Below are 19,288 nucleotides of genomic sequence, written 5' to 3' on the forward strand. Positions count from 1 at the left end.
AATCTGAAAATGTATATTTCCATTCACAAGTGTCGGGTACCATTATCATCAGATACGATAGTCGATTTAAATTACTAAGAAAATGATTTATCGATCATAATTTTGCATTTGCACAACATAACGATGCAAATCTTTACGAAGATCATTCGTATATGTTAGAAGATGAATACGTGTTAAAAATCGCAAATGTTGATCCTCGCAATTCCCTAACTTTTTAAATAAAATAAAAAGTGTATGATGTGAATACTAGTGAGCGATAGTAAGTATATGTAGAAAAATTTCTAGAGGATCGAACAACATTAATCAAACCGTCCACAAGATTTCTCGAACGAGACATGCCGCAAGAAGCAACGTCTTCCAAACTTCGAAGTAACATGAATATCGCGTGAACAGTAGCGAGAATATAGCTGATAGCAAAGGAAGAAACTTTATGCAATAATACTATTTGTAAGGAAACAAACTTCGATCGGATAATTATCAGGATCGCTGCCTTACGAATACTTGAACATAATTTATTTTGTATCACGTTGAACACAGATGCGTAATATTGCGGTTTCAACAAGTTTCGCGGCTATCCGCAAAGCGTATAATTTACCTATGGATAATCGAGAGTTTACTGTTTCTGTGACGGGTGGTGGAAACCACTGCATCCCCTCTCTTTCTCTTCCCAGCATGTTAATAGAACGAGTAAACGGCTAAGTTCGTTCTCGCGTACAAACGACAGGGGGTGGAAGAGATAGATACGTTTGACATTACCGTACTAACAAAAAGTTTTATTCAGAGAGAAATTTCCATGTTTCGAGCGATGTGATCCGTGTCGCAGCAGGATTCGAGTGCTTACTCGTGTTTAATGCCGAACAGAGCCCCGTGGAATCCATTAAAGCACAAAACACACGATTAACCGCCTTCTGCTACAACATAATTCAATCTTCCTCCTGTATTCCAGACGCTTATAAAAACTTAATTTAATTTATGAAGCGAACATAAATCGACCCGTAAATGGGCTCCTTCCTAATTATAGCTCGTCAAACAGTCAACTGATAATGGGTTCCATTTGTATCTGTTGTATCAAATTTGGAAATACAGTTTGTTGACGCGAGGATGCGGCTTCCAGGATGAATTAAATAACAAAGTTTTATTATTTGATATTTGTCTTCGTACCGTTTTCAGGTTATAACTGTGTGTGAATGCGCAGTGTACATAGTATTGTACATAAGGAAATATTAGTATCCTCAATTAGTAATTTCGACAGACTTTGAAGTACATAACCATATATAACATAATTCTAGCAAAGGCTCCTAGAATATCATGCAAATCCCTCCAATCCGTTAATATGCTTGCTTAATAACAGCAAACCGAATGAAAAATTTATAACGGAGTTTGATAATGGTTTCTATTTGAACTGATAATGAACGCTTATGTAAATATATCCACCGTACTGGATCATCTTAACCAAAAGTACGGAAGTCCAGTAACGTTGAAAGCACACGTAACTAGGGCATAAAATCAGGTAAAACGAGATTTCTACAGATTCGTCCCATTGTTTCCACCTGTCATCCTGATTTTAATATTATACGAATCCATTATCCATTGCTCCAATATCGCTCACGAGTGTCTCTCTAGGCTAAAAAAAATAAAAAATCTCATCCTCCATAGCTTTCATCCCGACTACTCCATAGTATTCATATCGGTTTCGTAACGAGATTTCCATTTTTCGATTCCGTTTTTTCCGGCTGCACTATGGTCGAGGGTAACCAGATGAAGCGAAAGGGACAACAGAATCTCCATAATTTCCCTAGGTCTGTCTCAAGAGCCGAGTTCTCACGCTATCGTAACAAAGGCAACAAGAGGAACTCTCCAAGTACACTCGCAAACCAAAACAGAACTCCAAAAGCTATGGCAGGGTTCGAAGGGCCAGCCAGCATGACGACGGCGTTGTCAAGTCTCGGTGACAAACTTCTTACCGTCTGGAGGCTGTGTGATCCACCCTCTCTCTCTCTCTCTCTCCCCTCTCTCTCTCTCTGGTGCAAAGCTTGCCTCTCGTTTGCGATTACGTTTCCTCTTGGTCCAGGTCTAGTTTCGCCACTGGTCTCGAATACGTACACAGCAGTGGCCTCGTCACGATCTGGTCTTAGTCATGAGAGTTGCCACGTGTTAGGTGGCAGACACGATAGCGTTGGATGCAGAGAAAGCGGAAGAACGTAGAAGGGAGATGGTAGCTAGAGTACACCAAGGGTTTTCGTTGCGCGATCCCTAAACTTGAGAAATCCACGGCGATCCCGTTCCATCTTTGTCGGACGAACCACCGTGTTGAAGCTCATGAATTTCAGACGCATTCGTGCCCAACTACCTCAGGCTTGCGTTAATACATAGACCAACGCGAATGGACTACACGGACATGAACGCACGGCCATGTTTGCGGAAAAGGATACACGTAATTACCGCCCTGGCATCGCTAACACCTGCTATGAATCTTTTTCCATGGCACATGTGGCTTTCCTCTAATTCGTTTGAATGGCTGTACTGACGCGTGGAGACCTGGTACTACGCTTCAGTTATTCTACATAGTGGTTCGTTAGGTTTTCTAACTTCGAGGGAGGTTTTCTAATTACTTCGTAAGGGATGAATTTATGGTAATATATGTAATATAATTTATGATGTACGACATTCTATACTATAATACTATAATGTATGCACGATGTAGATTAATGCAATGTAAATACATTATAATATAATGTGAAGCAAACACTGTGCCACTATCTGTTTGATACTTGAAAAGTCTTTCCGTGCTGATTATAATTGTACAGTAAAGATCAATTACATTTCTATAATATATTCTTTTGACACACTTTGATACGTGAAACTGACTGCGTTGATCATTTACTAAATAATAATAAGAATTTTAAGAAGCAGCTGTATGCAAATTCAGTGTACTTCGATAACGCTATTTATTTAAATTTTGATTAAGGACGCGTGCAAATAGTAACGTCAGTTTAGCAAAGTATTTCATCTAGGCTGGCTTTAAACTGTAGCGTTTAATTCCTCCTGATTAAAGAGAAAAGTACAGGATATATTTTTTTAAAGAATTGTGCGTCTCTTGTAAAAGATAAGGATGGAAGAGGTATAAAAGTTAAATGTTATAATTTAATTGTCGCTCGTGCATCTTTTTCGTGCTTCATGGCTATATGCCGGAAGAAATATGCGATGATGGATGTAAAAGTCAAGAGATACAAAGCGAAATTCCCGGTACTGTCCAGGAAAACGAATGCGTATGAGAAAATGGATGTAATAATATGTACGTGTATTTCAAAGGAGAATTACGTCGCCATTAGGAATACAAATGGTAGCGTCGCGGTCGTGTTTTATCTCTACTGTTATTTTTCGTGTTTATTTTCTAATATTTCGACGGGCCACCGTCCACATCCGAACGTAATCCCAATTAGAAATGTAATATTTGCGCGAGCAAAACGAAGGTTGCGTTTACACGAGTACCACAGCACGTACGATCATGGCAGAAATATAGTCACATCGTAAAATGGTCAAGCACTAAAGCTTACATGTTTCGAAAACTGAAATTGCAATTGAAAACATTATCAGGGGATGTGATAAGGAATTCGAGTTTCATTTAGAATTTATTTAGGATCGTACGATTTCAAATCAGAATTATTGCTTCCGCTGTATTAGCTGTATGGAAATGTATATTTCCGTTGACAAAGGAACCGTCTGAAAAGATAATCTACACATATGTAATAAACTGCAAATTTTATAAACATATATTTAAAGAGAAATGTAAATTTCGCATAAATTTTAATCGAATAGTACGAATACTTAAAAAATATCTTCTATAACGTCTAATTTAACGAACAGGTCCTAGAAATACATAATTTGTTACATTTCACGCGAGCCACGCACATCGTATAAAAATTTGAAATATATTAAATTGTATGTGGCCTTTGCAATTTGATATTCAAGATACTTCTGTAAAACGTGTACAGCTCTGTGTACGATTACGTTAATCGATATCACCACTTAATATTTTAATTTATAACCTTGCTACATCGGTTCCTCTAATATCTGCACGTGTCTGTATCGAAGTCAGAAGGACGCAAATTGCTATTGTAGTCAAGCGTAACGTAAAACCCCGGCTATTAAATTGAAATCGTAAAACGTTTTCGTAAAAAGACATGCAAAAACTTGGTCGTTTATAGCGAACGTAAATTGTTTCTAAGAAAAAAAATACAGGTGGAGAAACAAGTACGTTGCAAACCTTGTCTACAAGTATTAAAACACTTATAGGAAATGAAATAAATCTGGAAGATCATTGAAAACATACTACAATTTTTTATAATTATTATCTTGTTTGGAACTGTGAACTATGAAGAATCCATTTTGGATCTAAATACGTAGAATGGTTCTCCAAGGTAATATATTTCTTTTATCAAAGGTTTTATATATTACTTCTACGCTATAATTTTATAATACGAGTTTTAAAGCGATGTATCAAAACGCGTTCCCACGGAAACCAAAAAAAAAGAAAAAAATCACTAACGCAGAAGTACAGCGATCAATAAGAAAAGCGACTGATTGATGCCAATAGCTGTCTATTAACGTTACGAAGCTTCACCTTGTTGTCGACAGATACAGAGGCGTGTTTATCGGAAACGTATTATTTCGCTGATATACTGACTCTGGTGACACGTGGTAGTACAAACACGCTAATAAGCTTTGTTCGGTGATTACAACCTACCTTACATTTAAATAAAACTGGTATCTTGTATTTAACCTGCGAGTCTTAATAAAAATTTCATGTAAATTCTTAAACATTACCAAACAACTAGCTAAACGTAATTATTTTAATCGTTTTGTGTCATAAAACACATCGAAAATATTATTGTACGATTTAATATCTAATAGGTTTCCTTGTGTATAACGCGAGTGAAATTCGAAAATTATAATACACAACGTATTCCTCGATATCGAACTTTCGATAATTGTATCGTTCGATCTCTGAAGACATAAAAAAATTTATTCGTAGAATAATACACTCGTCTGGATAGCTTCCGATGATGGAACCTGGATCGTCGATATCGTTCGGGATCGCAAACAAAGAAAGAACAAATGTTTGAAAAATTTCAACTGTAAAGAACTGTGATGCCACTGTAAGTCGAAGGGATGAAAGACGCGAAATAGCGGGCACAAAGATAACAAAATATACTCGCGCCTACTTTTCCTTACTTTCCGTCGGTCTATCGTGTACTTTATGCTAACCCAAATTCAAGAGCTAACGTTGTATCTTCCTTTGCACGGGTACATTCGAGGCAACGGTGATCGTAGAACGGCGAACAGACAGAGCATTTCAATTGGTTGCTTTTATGCGTTTGGTTATACTTTCAAAAGTCCTACCCGCCCCTTCCATCCCTCCATCCCTCGTACAATTCGAGAATTTGCAATTCCCGACGTCGACGCGTGTGTGCGCGCCAGAGAGAAGTCTGATGCCGTTATCTCTACATACTTGCACGAATCTCTGGCTCGTACGACGTGTCTGCATTCCTTTCGTCCTCGAAACGGGAATTAGAAGGCGCGAAATTCGTGGAAAGCTTGATAACGTTAAGAAAACGAAGAAGGAGGAAATTGAAACGTTGCTATAAAATTCGTGGAAGGAAAAGGACCGTTTACTCCGAAAATTCGACAAAACGTCTCTGGTTTATGACAGAGAAATGTAATAGTGACAACGTAGAAACGAGGAAATAAATATATTCCTTGAAAATTCACGATAAATATCATTTATTTCCTTTGCATTTTCGATCGATCGATCGATTACTCGTCCTCGTTCAATGCACGTTCGAAATTCGATCAATGGAGGATCAAAGAAGATTTTCTATTTTAGTGTCACTTTAGAAATCAAGAAGGAATATCTTAATACAAAAGATACGACTATTCAATTTTGTAGAAGTCAATGCTATATAACATTTAACGCAGATTATATTAATATATTGACAAGCAATATCTTTAAAATTATGAACGAAGTAAAGAATAGAAAATGTAACTTGTCCTGTTCCTCTACTGTGGTCTTTAATTATTTTCCTATAAAAGACAAAAGTCATATTTCTCCTGTACAATCTTGAAATATTTTATTCAAATCTATATTTAACAACGTTTAATTACTAAATCATGAACGATTTTACACGTTTGTGAAACCAGCCATTTCACGTGCAACAATTTTAATATTCCTTACTCCTCCGATTAATAAACCAAGAAACAGATGCAGGTGCTCCTGGTTGAAAATAGAGCTTTAATTTTCATCGGAGTAAAAAATCCTAACGCGAAAACTTATTTTACACAGTGTGGTCGTCTCTGCTCAGGCAGCAATAAATGCTCTTGGACAAGACCGTCCTCGCGGTTTTCTTTCACCAGCGAGTGGCTCAGTCGTAGGGAAGTCTTCTCGAGCCAAGGATTTCCTTTTCTAAAGAGTCGTTGGGGCTAGCTCGCGATACAAGAGCTTATATAACGCGCGTTTTCTCGGCATGTTTCTCTCTCCTGCTGGCACAGCCAGGCTTTTCAAACCTGTTTTTAAGGTGGATAGAGCGCGCCAATAATGCCGTACGTACGTGCATGCGTTCATTTGCGCTCACCTCGCCGTAACGAAATCATTAACCTGTGTCTACCGGACCCTCCCAACGATAACGTAATCGCGCCATTTGTTGGTCCACCGTTGTGTTATTTAGCAGAGAATTGTACGAAAGGCGAGCTCAGTCGAGACTGCACTGTACGTAATTCGGGACGAAACGCGTCCAACAGAGCATTTACCGTGAGGTTATTCAGGAAATTAAAGTGCAAGTGCGATCTTACGTTCCGATCTTCTTTTGTTTTGCGTTTCGTCGTGATAGTGTCTTGTTTAATTTAGTTTAGATTCGTTTCGTTTTGTTAAATCAAGTGCTCTTAAAGAACGTGTAACATGATAAAAAATATGCCAGTAAATGGTAAACCGAAGATATGGTGTCCAAAAGAGGATTACCAGACGCACGATGGCGATGGTATCTCTATGTCCACGACATCCGGTTCATCAAGCTGGAAGAACATCGCGGAAATCGAGGCTGTGATGTATCAGGGCACCAGGGTGAAGCAACGAGGAAACCTTTTTGTCTTAGAGCCCTCGAGGATGGTTATCGTCGATTCTAGACAGTCCAGGTATCGACTTGACACGAATCATTTGGCGCTTTAATGTTGAGAGTTAATACAATTTCGTGCAAACGAAGGGGAGATTTCGTTCAAAGGCAATTACGTAAAATGTGAATAATTTTGAACACGGGAAACTTGCACATGAATTTTGTCAATATGTGAATTTTAAAAAGCAAATATTTACACACGAAATATTGTATGATTTGGTATTTTCTTTTGCCGCTTTTTTAGCTTCTACAGTTGTACAAACATGGTTTTGTTCGGGAACGCGTGTGTATTCTGTTTTGTGTACATAATTCAAATTAAACCGGCAATATACATATATATTGAAAGAGCAGAGGTTTTCAACGTTAGAGATACTTTAATAGATCTGTTCTGTTTCAAAGAATATTGTCAGCTGACAAAATTTCAATTTGCATAAATATATCGATTTATTCACATTTATTAGAAATAGAAGCGTAATAAGAAATATCTTTATGGATACAAACTACGATACAAAATTTCATTATATATATATTACATACAATAACAAAACAAGAATGATCTATTCAAAATGTTTGTGTGCGCAATCACGTCGAAACAGAATTTTAATCAGAAATATCATGGTTAAGATTAATACGAAGAGCATGAATAAGAAACTTGGCCACATGTATTAACATAAAACGATAAAACAAGAATAATGTATTAATCGTTCATAAATATATTCATAAGTACAAAATCTTTTAAACGAAATTATCGATCGCGAAATTGTTAGTACTGTTGGACGATATGAAATCACCAAAAACCCCAAAATAATGAAAAAAAAACAACCAAAATAACAAGCAACGAAATTTCCAACAAGCTAAACCTATATTATCAAACCACCTAACTAGCGTTACTGAATCACGTATTCTATTTTTTTATACCAAGCTAAAATACCACGTGCTTTAAAATTTTCTAAAACGACAGAGTACGACATGTACACGTCTGATAATAATAATCTGGTTTGGGGGAGGTAGGTAGAGCATAAAGAATCAAACGTTCGACGTGGAAAATTGAATTGAGCTAGTCGGGAATAAGATCTCGTTCGTGGAAAACTATTTGAATGCATTCGGGGTAGTTGGAAAAAATACCCGGGTAGCATCTGTTGGTAGTCGGCTTTCATTCTAGAAGACGTTCACGTTGCTGCTTCTTGTAAACCTCATTGCCCGGAACTTGCAAACGCATGCACGTGCGTGCCATTCGTTCGGACCCTGTGTCTACGAAAGTATAAGGTACAGGTGCAAGGGAGGAAGTGACGACTGCAATTGCGACTCGGAACTACTGGCCACGAATACATTCTCGCAGCGCACGTGATCTACTATACGTTGTTTCCTTAGTAAGCGTAGTATTCTCCGCTTTGTTTCGACCATTCCGATCGGATAACGTTCCATGAAAGCACATAAACAAATGCCCTTGCTTTCACGCATTAATTTTTAATGCCGTTCCCTTGACACCGATGCCAATATTTCTTTATTAGGAAAGATTTATTAGAACACTACTTACATGAAAAATCTTGCAGCATGCTGCTTAAAATGACAGATTTAGATTTGTACTTAAATTAACACAACCGTCTTCTAAGGCAACGAAATTTCTATAAATTGATTTATTAAAATTTTTGCGAGATATAAGGACACTTACAGGTACAGTTTGACACTTTTACCGATTACATTGCGAATATGCATTCAACGACGACAAGTAAGCAATTAATCAATCGAAAACGGGGGAAAAAAAGAATGACATTTATCACCCGCTTTCAAAGGAGCGATATACGATAAATATATTGATAAACGACCAATCGAAAGGAGATTTTATTCGCATTACCATGTTGCGTTATTTAATACGCGCTCATTAGAATCGCGTGATACTTGCGTGAAAAAATAGTGTAATATAGTAGCATCTGCAAGAGTTACGCATTTGTAAAGAATTAAAATGAAGCTTATGTAATAACTGTAGAGTATTCTAAAAAAATATGTACTTGTTATATAATTATCCAAAGGTAATTTTATATTTTACCTGTGAAAATTCAGTTATTTTTCGATTTCACTAATTAAACGATTGATAAATCTCTTATCGTGTGATAGATCCATTTAAAAAAATAACTTTTACCTTAATAACTCTTTTTCTATTCCTCGCAATTTAATTTAGTAAGTTATAAAGTAAAATCTAAAAATAGCCGAATTTTCAATGGTTAACCCTCATTCCATAGCGTGAATTTAGGTATCGAAAATTTACGTAATGTATACCTACGTACGCCTTATATGACCCCGAAGAATATTAAAAAAGTAATTAGCCAATTTTCAATAAGATCGAAAGCACAAACTTCAGCAGCTGTATTCCAGGTACATAAATTCTTTTGGCAAAAGGGGTAAAAGCCATAATACGGGAGGCTGCTCGACAGGCAAAAGTTAGTCGAAGGCAAATAATTCGAAGAGCGTTTTCATCAAAACGCCAATACATTCGACGACAGGAGCGATCGAAGTCAACCAAGCATATCAAAAGAGACCAGGACGATGGGATAGGTTTTCTAGCAACGTATAAACTCGGTCTTCCGTTAACGTCGAAAGAGGCATCGACGTCGGTGACGACCCAACAGTCAAAGCTCTCTACATTTGGTCAAAAATAAATTACAAGGAAAAGAGTTTTAGGCTGCATGATTTTCGATCCTCTTCTCTTTCGAGGAAGATCCGAAAGAGGAGAAACTGCTCTATGTCTGTTCAGAAGCTAGTCGACCAAAAGGAGGTTTACATTGATCGGCAAATCCCAATCGGTTTCGTCATTAAATATTTACAGCCAGGGACCAGAAGTCCAGGGATGAAGCTGTATCCTCGTGGAAGCTCGCGTTTACGTAAGTGAACGCAAGTAAAGCACCAAAGCTACGCCGCCGCTGTGTCTTTATTATATGCAGAGAGTTTCATGGTAAACGGATTCGATAAATAGATTCCAGTTCAGATTATCGACACAACCAAATCAAGTAATCGGCCGCGTTCAATTTCCCGTTACCACGATATTTGCGTTGCGTAATGGTTAATAAGCTTCTGCAAATACGCCAAGTTAGAGTTGGTTAACCAATACATATAAAGTGGAATGTAAAATATTCGATTTACAAGAGGCGAACGAGTTTCGTGAAAGTAACTGAACCTGTTATTGGTGCAAGGAAACGATTTATGCTTTATACGCGTTAACCGTAATCATCTCGCGATGCAGCGGTTTCTAACGAGGCAACTCGACGATGTAACATTCCTATTGCAGTAAATGGCCATTGAATTAGGAACATACGGAAACATTTTTATTCATAACAATACTATTTCATAAGCGATAAACTACTCTTAGGAAAAGTAATATATGTAAGTACACATGTACATACATACTGAGATCGCTTCGATGTTTCAACTCTACCACAAAAATAAAAAGTGTCGAAAATTTTGAATAATCCTAATTTAATTCAACAACCGCAATTATTAGGTTTACTCGAATTGTACTTACATATCGATTTTCGACCATTGAAAGCCTTCCGATTATTTGAATATCCCAGAAGAAAATCCCGGAACAATTACCGTTTAATCTAGTGTCGTCTTTATCGGAGTAACAAAATGAACGAGTGGCGAAGTTGCGAATACTAGCACGCGACGTAACCTCGGTTTGCAAGGATCGGTGTGAGAACAACTCGATCGAAGAATGATTCTAATTAAGTCGAATCCCTTTTATGTTAATGCGCCGGTGCCGTACAGTTTCTCCAAACTTGTTGCCAAGACCCGCGAACTCTTCGAGACTTTATCGGATCTTTAAGCGCCTGTCTTAGCATTCGCTCATTTCAAAGTACGGGCGCGCGCTTTGCCGCGCAAGTACCGACGTCGGGAATATTTATTCAACCGAGCTCCCTTTCGAGGACCGCTCGATTTGTCAAGATTACGCGAAATCGAGTCTTCTCTAGTTCGAGGAAACTAGAGGCTGTCACGTATAGCTACCGTACGGTTTTACGTATACTCTTGCAACGGGACGATGGGAGCACGCGAGCGCGTAATTCGACTCTACCGAGAATGCCGATGCATTTGCATAATTGTGCGTACAAATTTCGAACTTTGCCAGAAGGATTTGCCTGGCTCACCGCGAGCCGTCGCGGAGCGAAGCTGAGCGGCTCCGCGTCTACGCCACTGTGCAGCTGCGGTTCCTCGTTCGTAGATTCCGAATTCTATCCGATGAATTATTTATACGAATACGCGTCATTTTAAAAGCAGCCGTAATTTCCGAGCGAGTTCCATCGCGTCTGCATTTCGGTGCTCCGTGCCGGAAACCTGTACGACGCCACTCTGCTCCAACGAAATATTTCACCTTAATTTCTCTGTATCTTTACGACCCATGTATCATAGAAATATAGCGAATAAACGCAGGATGTTTTCCTTGAATTACGAATTAATCTTATAATTAGTTAGCTGCATCGATAGAGAACATCCTGTTAGGACGAGTTGAGTTGATGCAGAATGACGAATATTCTGATTTATGATCTTCTTTCCTCAAAATTTTTCTTTTCTTTTTTTGTTAAATTTTCATGATCATATTTTTATGTAGGTTAAACTGAATATTTGATAAACATGACGTTCCTTATGAAAAGGCCTAATATAATACTTATCATTAAGATATGTCGCGCAATCGAGTTTAAAAAGAAATACATACATATTCAGAAATTTCAAAAACTTGTACACCATAGTCCGCATTATTGAACAAGACTGCGCATTCATATCACTGCAGAGTTTTGTGGGGGTTTAATATTAATACACAATTTCGCTTACTGTCTTGAAAGCTCCGGCACACGCGCGTATTTCTAGCATGAAATATTTATATGATCATACGGTAAGGATACAAATGAGAATAACGCACCTGTTTCTTATCTTTTCTACGCGTCGGTATACACATGTGAAAGTAGAATCGGCATCGAAAGCTTTCCCAGTGTGAGCAATGATAGAACGAGGTAACCAACCTCCCTTACGCTCGATCGAAGCACACCCCAGTGTCTCGTTGCTATATCTTTTACTCTGTGAGATTTCTGCAATGCAACCCGGCACGAGTATCATCGACAAACGTGTAAAAAATACCCAAGGGACTTGTACTAATTCAAGAACCCTGGTTTAACGATTTCCAGATACCTTCGCTATCGTAAAATCAAGAAATATAAGAAAAGAAGAGACACGGCCGATCTTGATCGAATATTATGCAAAACAGCTGTCTTAAAAATCTTACTACCTATAAAATGTCACGTAATATCTCACTGAAACATCTTAGCATCTTAGAGATTTTATTCCAAGAGAAGCGATTGAATCTGAACAGCTTTTTCAAGAATCGAGTGAAGTTCACGAGTTTGCAATAACGAGTTACATCGCTTCAAAGTACCGATCATTTGAAACAGGGGAACGTTCCCGTCAAGAATAATATTTGCAACATTGCGCGAACTTATCCAATTTCCGGCGAGTTAAAAAATGTACATTAATCTTATCCCTGACGCGAACTTCGTTCGAAGCTCATTCTCGTTTAATACGTTGCATACGTATTCATTCAAAAGTTCTCCGGCGTAGCTCGATTCAGTTTTTTATCCATCAGAGAGATTAACAGCCGACCATTCAATAATTTAACAGCAAACTACAAACTTTGCTCGCAACCGAATTTCTTCTTATACATTATTAAACGCTACTCTTATATCGATAATAATCCTTAACGGGTTTGATAATAATTTTCTAATGATATTTCAAGCTTTCTTATGTTTTCTTCAAGTATCTTAATGTTTACGAACGACAAATCGATCTTAGGTTCTATGACGATACGCAAGAAGGTGATCAGTAAAGGAAGAAGCGACAAATAGAAGGACATCAAACGAATAGAACAGAGAGAAAGGGAAAAGAACATCAGCGAGTAATATCGATCAGTATTCAAGTTTTCCAAGCAAAAAAAAGAGCTACGTGAAGTAGCTTTAAACCTGGCCCCTCTGCAACGCTCACAGCGATTCTTCACAACGGTTGACAGACTAAATACCGTTCCTTGACAACTTTTTATACAAGAGCTTGGCCTCCTCCAGCGAAGAGTTTCCGGCGCCAGAAGCACGTCGACTACAGGGGTGGATGTAAGATGGAAAGAAACGTAAGAAAAAATATGTAGCCGACGTTGCACGCATATTACAAACTGCCACGTACGAGTGAACACGCTCTCGCATGCCACTTTCTACAAATCCGGTGTAATCGAGAGGGTACAAAGGGGCATGGAGTGGCGCGTCGCAACAATACATATTCCACGGAGCAGACCGGTGAAAATATACATAAATATACATTTTTATGATGAATATACTCGAGGAAATATATAGCGCTTGAAGAAGGAGATTCCAAAGGCGAATAGCGATGGATGGTATAGAGGGGTGGCGGGTTAGGTGCAGCGTATGATATCAGAGAAACTCGTAAACGGATGTAAAGAAGAAACGTCACGTCTAACACCGGATATTTCACACCGCGACTTCCGTTCTCTTCGTTTCTCTTTCGTATTTTTGTCTGATGAACGTGCGTTATAATGTAACGCGGCGAATTTGACTTCTGTGATGGAAGATACGTCGTGAGATATTTATCTAATCGATAAATGTATTTATGTTGGTAAAAAAATGTTCTTGTACAAATTTTAGTACATCGCGTCCTCTTTGTAAAGAATCCGGAAAAATATTAGTATTAATAACACTAAAAAGAATTAGTATTAACAATTAAGAAAAAATTCTCATTAAGCTAAAAAAAAAGCAGTTAGTCACACAGTGAAGAATTGGCAGCAACAAAAAGAAAAAAGATATATGGAATTAACATTTCTTAGAATGACAGGTATAGGTACATAAATGCGAGACTTTTAAATCAAAACTAAACTGAAATATTTGTTACACAACGATAATTTAAATACTACAGAAATGCATGTATGTAAGGGGGAATATTCATATTTCCTAGATTTTAATTACAATTGAGAATAGTCCGTAATTATTTGTTTTCTAATTGTACCTTTACAAAAACGAATGGCTCTATACATTAGGACAATTTCTCTTCGCCTTTAGCCTCTACCGAAACTTAATTAAAATTTTAATGAGGAAGCAGTAAATGGAAACTTGATCGTTTATAAACGCATTTAAACAGCATTTCTGTCTCTTTGAATTAATCATTTATGAAAATAATTTTTTAGAGCAGGAAAAGCACCGAGTAATTCAATTTCAATGACAAATTGTATAGTTAACTTTTGCCATTAAAATGCAATCTAAAGATTTCATTTCCCCATACTTAATTATTATTCATCCCTTAATGAAGTCATCTTAGATATAATTGAAGTTGTCCCATCATCGCGACTCGCATAATCGTTCGCTCGGAATTAGGTTGGCGACTTTTCAGACAGCTTACGCTATCTTTTAATTAGCCTCGAGCAATATATTTCGATTCACATTTTAAAACCTAAGAAAATGCACTTAAAACCGTAGTAGATTCCCAGAGGAGAGGAAAAGTAACTTTTCGAAGCTTCAGAACTTACTTTCGATTCGATATTCCCAATCGTAAAGAAAATGCATTGAAAATTTAGCGATAATTAAAGGAATTTCGAAACATGCTTCAAACCATTTTATAATTTTAATCGCCAAAATGAATTCATAATCCGTACGGTACTACGCGTTATTTAATTATTCACCATGTTTCCAGATTCTGTATCCTAATTTGCACGACGTGCACGGAAGCAACAACGTAAATTCACGCGAAATGCATATTAATCTAACGATAAATATCGTTAAGAGCGATGTTTACGATGAAAGTTTCAGCAACTGTGGCAAATTTCCGATTCGATCATCTACCTTGTTTGCAGATACGCGATATGACAAACTTGGCGCTAATATTTGACCTCGTTCATCGAGAAAGTCGAAAAGGGTTTTAATCGAGCGTTCCAAGATTTTTCTACGGACGATGGCGGCGACTACGGTAGAGTGTTGGAAAATAAATACGTGATCGCGTTGAAAGGCTATCGTTGAATCCGTAACAGCCGGCTGTTATACGGTGCTATCGTTCACGGAAATTCCTCCGCTTTGACGCGACCCCATCGCGACCATATACCGTTAAAGAATATAACGCGCGTCTTTTTGAATTACTACGGTACGGTGTGATACGACAGGTCGCTGCTTTTAACCGGATATAAATAAAAGCACGCTCGGCTGGGTAATCTCCGGAATTGATTACTCGGGTGATGCCAGCGCGAAAGCGGGAGACTTTCGTTTACCTCGACGTCATCAAATAGGGCGTAGACGCAGTCAAGCTGGATAGCTTGCCTGATTTTATCTGGTCTTGTGTTTTCGCGCAAGTCCACCAATTCAAAAACGTCCCTCCCCATCCAGAAGATTCCTTCGTAACGCCGAATCCCCTCTGTCCCGCGCAAATTTAATCTCTATCGTACGCGTCAAAGTGAATTTCATAAAACAGACCATCCCCCTTAAATTCTCTCGAGAACATTTCCGTTTCGTTGTTCCATTCTTCTCATATTTGACTCGATTACGAAGGAGAAAGAGAGAAACAACATCGATCGAACGAGGAAAGAACAAGGAAAAGGGGGGGGGACAAATGGATAAGGGAGAAGAGAAACGTGTTCGAACCGATTCGGGATTCTTGCGGACTAATCTCGAGAACGAGGTAAATGGTAACTGATCAACGGGGAAGAGACGCGGATGAAAGTGGAACGTGACGGTCCAGAATGCAATTGAATTTCAGATTTACGCTCGACAACGTAATACGACTTGGAATTACGTTGAATCGTACGTATAGGCTACTCATGCATACCGGTTACAAAAGAGCATCCGTCAGTTGGTTCGATTCTTTGCTTTGCTTTGATCGTTAATTCGTTTCTAAGTGATGGGCGCAATTCTGAACGACATTAAAGTCTTAAAAAATTATATTTGAATTGTTTGACTAAATCTTGGAGCGCGTGAAAAACGACAAGTTTAAAAACAGTTTAGGAGATATCAACTTTAAACCGGCATGTTGCGACAATATACGTATACCGTGTCATAAGACATAAATTAAACGTGCAAATCGTAGGATGTTTACCGTGTCTAACAAAGTCTTTCTTCGGTGCACGAAGCTTTTCGTTCGAGTCGTTGCGAACTAGATCTAGCTGGATCGTTCCTGTTAAGACTCGCGATAATTGTTATAGAAACGATCGATTATGGATCTGGTTTCTCTTTGTGTTTAACACTACACGTAGCAAATTTCTTCATCGAATATCTCGTAACAGTAATTACAGCTCTCGGTCACAGGGTTCATACTTCGTTATTACAACACGTTACTCGACTCGTTTATGAAATATCTGTTTTCCTTGCAAAATAAAAATATTATTAGGAAATTTTTTAATCAAACAGAATAAACACGATGATATAATATAAGATAGCGAAAATTATCTGCATTCATATATCGTTAAATCTAAGCACGTGCAACGGCGACTCCACTCTGATAAAGCAACTAAATACATAGTAACAGCGCGATAGATAGCATGGATTCCTACAGAGCCGACGGAGCAAACCTTCGGGATAAAGCAAAAGTTGGTGTTATCCAAGGTCGATTAAGGTTGCCCGGTAGTCAGGTAAGTGTTTTCCCTCTTGTATCGGGACCCTACATCTTGCAGCCAGATGTCGGTAAACCGTCCGTAACTGGTTCGATCCGCTCTACACCGCGCACGAAGCGACGCGCATTCCCATTGACCAGTCTGTAGTCTGAGTCGTGTATTCGGGCCAATAGTAATCGTGCGGTGCCTTTGAGAACACGGTACGGTCTCTCGTTAGTCTTGTCTCTCGTGGTGCGTTTTCACACGTCACACGTCGGAAACGAAAAAGGGCAAACGAAGGAAAAAAAGGGAACAACGACGAAAGTTACGTCAGAGCACCGCGTCGGTTAAGGAACGAAAAGACAAAATCACGAGTTAGCTGTGAGAGCTGTCGCGAAGGGATCGAGCAACAGAAAGAAGAGCGAACACAAAGATCCCTAACGCTTCGTAATCGTCTGTCGCGTCTCTGTTTCCGTACTATCCTGTTCGAAAGTCGCAGAGAAGCTGCAACTCTTTTTCGGTACCAGAATTCCGCAGCGGGAGCCGCGCAAGACGAGGTGAGTCACAGGTCGTGCACCAACCACGCGCAATTTCCTAGTCGAGACTTGTTTGCAAGAATCGAACAGGTAATAAAAAGAAATTCCCCAACGCGACGTATAACATTCCGATCGATGACGATTGCGTTTGCCTTTGTCGTCTCTATCACTGATGTTTCAACGCGCGTAGGTGCGTGTGTCCGTGTCTGTATGTATGTGCGCGCGTTCGGGCGTTCATTTCCTCGCTACATTTTCACACGACTCTTTCTGTTTTAATGAACTGTGGCGACTAAGTATAACCGACAGCGACGTTACTCGAAATGAGTCATAGGGCATTCTAAAGAAGGTCGAGCTTCACCTTGCGAGATCAATCTCTATTCTCATCCTTACGTTTTTTAAACCAGCTCCCGCCACTACGGGATTTAACATTGACTGTCGCACGAGTGCGTCAGCGATACGATCGAGAGCTCGATACGTCACACTGGTAGCCCGGGTATGCGATTACTCGACGGGAAACGAGGTTAGACGTTATACACGCGGCTATCCACGCGAAAAATCAATACACGACCCTCCTGTGCTACGATTCAAACGCGCACCGATACATTTCTACTATTGCAGCAATTTTACCTTTCGAGGAAAACGATGGATCGCCGTGGTTTCTGTCTTTGAAAAATTCCTACGTGTGCGTGGACACACACGCACACGTAGATGCATATACGAGTCGGAGACCGCAGCTGATCCCCATAGTTTAGGTTTCCACGGTCGTACGAAGCTTATATAAGTTATACGACGCATCGTACATGTTTGTGGAGTAATTTTAATCGAACGACTCGAGAGAATGATCGGAGAGGTTGGAATCGAACGTTTCATCAATAGCTTGTAATATTTACGACTGTCTTCCTGTTCGTGATAAAAGTTTAATGGGATTTCACGGCTACGCTCGAATATCAAATTAACGGGCAGTAGAACAAACAGGGGTCATTCTTTAATACGGAAATCGGTTTATTTTCGTTCGTCAATCTACATACGTGTATCGAGCTTTTTACGATCTCCTTTCTTATCGATTTGTTTTCCCATACGCGCGTCAACCACGAAATATAAATTCTTCGAACTATGCTTCTACGTATGCGTATATATTTACACCAGGGTTTAAAATCAAGTATTTACCTCAAGTAACGTTTATCGAAGGGACAAGTGATCCCTTTTTTAATTGTAATATAGCGCGTACTTTTATCGGGTTAAAGAATTTATAGAACTTCGAGGAGCTCCGATAAAATGAAAAACCAATTGCGCGTTTAAACTGTATATTTATAATCTTACCCTGAAACGTCGTGATCTTATTTTCGCTTTCTTTTTTTTTTTTTCTGTATCACGTTACGAGAACTCGATGGTCACGAGCGTAACGCACAATATAACGTTCTTCGTAGTCGAAGAAAGAAATTTCTTGGTGAGTGAAGGTTTTAATTGACAGGAAGACCGTCAAATCGCCACGTTAATACCCTTTGGTGTTCCGAAGAGGGTCGTGCCCGTAAAAAGTGATTTACGCTTTCGTTTTTACGGTCAATAACGGGACATCGTAGAAAAGAAATTTCTTTTTAGCGAAGCGGGTCGCGTCGACCGGATTAAACGCTTACGTTACGAGGCGTTATTTTCTTCGCGATATCCAGCCCAGGTATAATTTATCGATCGTTATCGTCGCTTCGACATCATGCGAATTCGTCCAAACGCAAATAATGAGATACGAAATGAATTCGTGGTCCTCTTGTATAATTGAACTAATATTATTAGTAAAATTTGACAAGTGTGAGTTAACAGTATTGACAAATTTCGTCATACGTGATAGAGGAAGTTTGGTAATAAAACAAGCATACAATTGTATGATCCAATATAAAATTGTAAAATTATAAATTATCTGCACTAATAAATTCTCTTAGATAACCGTACGAAATTTGTTAATGAGAACTATCCACTTTAAT

At 38.7% G+C, this 19,288-nt stretch overlaps 1 protein-coding gene across 8 annotated transcripts in view; it reads left to right on the forward strand.

Moving 5' to 3' along the window:
- MESK2 (misexpression suppressor of KSR 2) overlaps window positions 1-19,288 on the forward strand; it is a 123,074-nt gene that overhangs the window by 73,374 nt on the left and 30,412 nt on the right. For 4 of the 8 annotated variants that reach the window (XM_069128803.1, XM_069128813.1, XM_069128854.1 and 1 more), the window contains exon 1: window positions 16,938-17,333. The exons of 2 other annotated variants lie outside the window; for them this stretch is intronic. The gene's annotated coding sequence lies outside the window, so the exon portion shown is untranslated. Of the gene's footprint in view, window positions 1-16,935; window positions 17,334-19,288 lie in introns of those variants that run through there. 2 more of the 8 variants (XR_011175249.1, XM_069128823.1) reach the window with 2 other exon arrangements.

This window comes from Bombus flavifrons, chromosome 2, assembly GCF_040668555.2.
Source record: "Bombus flavifrons isolate JBK064 chromosome 2, iyBomFlav1_principal, whole genome shotgun sequence".
Lineage (NCBI taxonomy): Eukaryota > Metazoa > Arthropoda > Insecta > Hymenoptera > Apidae > Bombus > Bombus flavifrons.